Raw genomic sequence first — 4,316 nt, 5'->3', positions numbered from 1 at the left:
CTCTGATTTTTGGTCATTGGTATTCAGTGCATCAACTCTATTCTGTAGATGGTCTCTAAACTCAGAAGGGATATAATCAGATCATATTTTGGCTCTAATGGACTTGTTTTAATTGTCTTCAGCTTAAATTTGAACTTGCATATGAGCAACTGATGGTCTGTTCCCCAATCAGCTCCTGGCCTTGTTCTGGCTGAAGATTTTGAGCTTCTCCATCACCTCTTGCCACATATGTAGTCCATCTTATTCCTGTGTCCTCTGGCTGGGTAAGTCAATGTATATAGCCACCATTTGTATTGTTGAAAAAAGGTACTTGCAATGAATAAGTCATTGGTCTTGAAAAATTCTATCATGCAATCTCCAGTATTATTTCCATCACTAAGGCCAAATTTTCCAACTACTGATGATTCTTCTTTGTTTCCAACTTTTGCATTACAATCACCAGTGATAATTTGCACATCTTGAATGCATGTTTGGTCAATTTCAGACTGCAGAAGTTGGCAAAAATTTTCAGTTTCCTCAGTTTTGGCTTTGGTGGTTGGTACATAAATTTGAATAATAGTAATATTAACTCGTCTTCCTAGTTGGCACATGGATATTATCCTATCACAGGAAAGATCTAGGATAATTGGTTTATAAAAAAAGTTTATTCAGAATTTTTACAGACAGGATGCTAGTGTCACCCACTAAGACAGACTAGGAAAGATGGCCTGATGGTCGATATCCAACAACTAGCAATGGGCAATGTTCATCATAAGTTGCAGCCCACTTGACAGCAAGTAACATCAACTTAGTCACGAAGGACACTGCTGGGCCAAGGTATTTGCTGAAAACATGTTTGTTGAGTTGATTTTGCCAGAACTGAAAGTAGGATGGATACAGATGAATCAAAATTAGGGTACTTTTCTAATGGGTGAGAGGATAAAAACAAAAGTGTTCTTACTGCCCAGGACTCTGGACACTAAACCTTGGCTCATGTGAATTTGTCCAAACTACTTGGAGAAGATCTTACCTTTGGGAAGTTTGGTGGGAAATAGTTAGAAGGAGATTCTTTGTGAAATGACAGTGTCTGCTTAAAATGTTATGTGCATGTTTTTGAGGCCAGCAATGGGAGACGTGGCAGGGAACAGACCTGGGATGATTTACAAAGCAGCTGTGATTAAGTATTTCGAAACATGAAATCAACATAGGCTTGAAAAGACTTTTCTTATCACCATAGCAAAAATTAAAAAGTAAAAATAACTTTACTATTGTAATTTGCTCTCTTTTTCCCTAGAATGTCTTGATCTTGATAGTAAATCATGTGAATCTGAAATAAAAAACAACCCTGAGGTCAGCTGAGGACACTTGGCCAGCCGTGGCATACAGCTGATTGATTTGTTAGAGCTTCTGGGATGGAAAGTGAGGAGGGAAGAAGTGACTAACATGCTAAAGCCAGCAAGGAATAAGGGAGTCTCTTGACTAAAAAGGTAATGTTCATTCTTCTCTTTAACATATTGTTAAAACCATTGTCTAAATATAACAATAGACACAAAACATTTTTAAAACTTTGTTGTTGGGTGCCTTTGAGTTGGTTCCTACACATAAGTGACCCTATGTGACAGAGTAGAACTATAATCTTTATAAAAGCAGATGGTAGCACCTTTGGGTGGGTTTAAAATGTTTAACAATTGCACCACGAGGGCTCCTTATATAGACCTGTTAAAGCAGTAGTATCTTAATATGAAGGAACCCTGGTGGTGCACTGGTTAAGTACTTGGCTGCTAAGCAAAAGATTCCCAGTTTGAAACCAACATACTCTCCAGAAAGATGAGGCAGTCTACTTCTGCAGAGATCACAACCTTGGAAACTCTATAAAGCAGTTCTACTCTGTCCTTCAGGGTAGCTGTGAGTCTGAATCAACTCAAAGTCAACAGGTTTATCTTAATGTATTCCAGTAGTGGAAGAATTTATTTCATCTAATCTTCATAGTATCCATTTTCTCTCTCTTTCTTGCTAGATGACAGAGTCAACTTTCCAATTTATCCTCAAGTGTTTATTGAACAGCTAGAATCTTCCAGGTGCTGTGGGGTTTTCAAGAGAAGAAAGCCAGTCTTTGTCCCTGGGAATGTAGAATGTTTTTAAGGAGGTAAGACATGGGCTTATGATACACCACATGCAAGTCGTACTATAGAAGCCAAAAGATAGATTATTCAATAAATGCAATTGGGGCAATGGCCTTGCCTTTTGGGAAAAGTAAAAGAATGAGCTCTAAATAAAATCTTACATTAAAATAAATTCCAGATGAATCAAATACTTTTAATGTAAAAAACAATGAAATTGTAATGGTATTAGAAGAAAACAAAACATGGGTGTGTAATTTTATAATCTTGGAGTGGAGACAATCTTTCTTACCATGACACAAATCCCAGATGCCATAAAGTAAAAGACTACTAATTCTGACCACCAAAAAAATTGAAAAGGAGCCCTGGTGGTATGGTGGTTAAAGTGCTTGGCTGCTAACTGAAAGGGTAGCAGCCGCTCCATGGGAGAGAGATGAAGCAGGCTGCTTCTGGAAAGATTCCCAGCCTTGGAAAGCCTATCGGACAGTTCTACTCTGACCTGCAGGATTGCTAGGTGTCAGAATTGACTCAGCAACAACAGTATTTTAGCTTTTAAAAATAAAAAATAAAATACTTCTAGATGACCGACACTGTAACAAATAAAGATCAAACAGTAAACTGGGTGGGAGGGTGTTCTTGCAACTCATATGAGCTCAATAAGGAGCTCTGGTACCATAGTGCCTAAGGCATTTGGTTTAGCAGTTCAAACCCACCAGCCACTCTGCAGAAGGAAGACTGGGAAATCTACTTCCATAAAGATTTACCACCTCAGAAACACTAAGAGGGTTGCTATAAGTCAGGATTGACGCAATGGCAGTGAGGATTTTTTTTTTTTTTTTTTTTTTTTTTAACAAGCTCAATAGAAAAAATTAAAATGTTTTCTGTTCATGAAAGAGAAAATACCTTTTTTATGTGTTAAACACCAAAAATGATTAACAATAAATACATTCAAGTTAAAAAACATAGAGGGAAAGCTAGACAGACAGGAATGCATAGATAAGAAGGACAAAGGGAGGGGTAGTCCCAGGGAGGAGAGGGGAGGAGAGTTTTTATGGTTGGAGATCATAATTAGGGCTATGATAGCAAATGTTTATGAACTGTTGAATGTAAAACAAATCTGCTTTGTAAATTTGCACCCAAAGCACAATTTAAAAAAAAAAAAAAAAGGTTTTTTTCACATAGATTAATAACTATTTTAACGTATTGATATTATCCTGTGTTAGTGATGCTGGAATAGGCTCCTTTAATGGGAATGTAAAGTGATAAAACCAGCAGTACCACCCTTACTTACGGGCAAGAGTTGCTTCTCTTTACTGGAGAGGACCCCAGTCTGGCCCTCATCTGGCCACAACTCTCCCCATAGGTAGGTGAGTCAATGGATTTTAGACAATAGACCCATCTGGAGCCCACCTACCTACTTTCTAGGTCATGCCTCAGATACCTATGACCTGGCACTTCTTTGCCCAAATAACCCAAAGCCAACTTGCAGAAAGTACATAGGCCTCTTTATCTTGTCCATTTTCTCAAGGGTGTACTGCACTGCTCGTGTATGGCTCTAGCCAGGTGGGGCAGTTGAGCAGTAGTTGAGAACAGGATGAAGCTTGAATGTGACAGCCAGTGTCTATATTGGAAGCCCAAGAGGACCTTTGCTGTGTGGAATGGACTTAGAGGAGGGAAGAAAAGTGGAAAGGCTCATAGGCTATGAACCCATATCTTTCACATGTGAGGCAAGAATTCTATCACTGAACCACATTTTTCTGGGGGGAGCTTATGAAAACCAAAACCAAACTCTGGCCACTGAGTCACTTCCAACTCATAGTGACCCTGTAGGAAAGAGTAGAACTGCCTCATAGGATTTCCAAGGTGTTTTCCACCCAGAAGTGTTATAGCTTAGAACTCCATGAAGTTCAGGAATTCTAGATTTGAAACTGACCTCTCTGGTAATTATGAAAGTGTCAGATTGTGAGGGTAGCACATATTGTATTGAACAGTTTGTAGCTTGATTTATGTATTTTAAATATTTAGACATATGACAGCCTCCATTTGTATTCCTGTTTTAGGCTTCTCGAGTATTAGAGTGGACCTAGGGTAAATCATAGGCGCCCTGGTAGCATAGTGGCCAAAGCACTTGCCTGCTAACCAGACGGCTGGCGGTTCAAACCCACCAGCCACTCCTCGGAAGGAAGGTTGGGCAATCCTACTTCCGTAGTGATACTG

This window comes from Orycteropus afer, unplaced genomic scaffold, assembly GCF_000298275.1.
Source record: "Orycteropus afer afer isolate SDZICR_OR568_19922 unplaced genomic scaffold, OryAfe1.0 scaffold00463, whole genome shotgun sequence".
NCBI classification, from domain to species: domain Eukaryota; kingdom Metazoa; phylum Chordata; class Mammalia; order Tubulidentata; family Orycteropodidae; genus Orycteropus; species Orycteropus afer.
The sequence above is the reverse complement of the archived record's forward strand: the minus strand, read 5'-3'. Positions refer to the sequence as shown.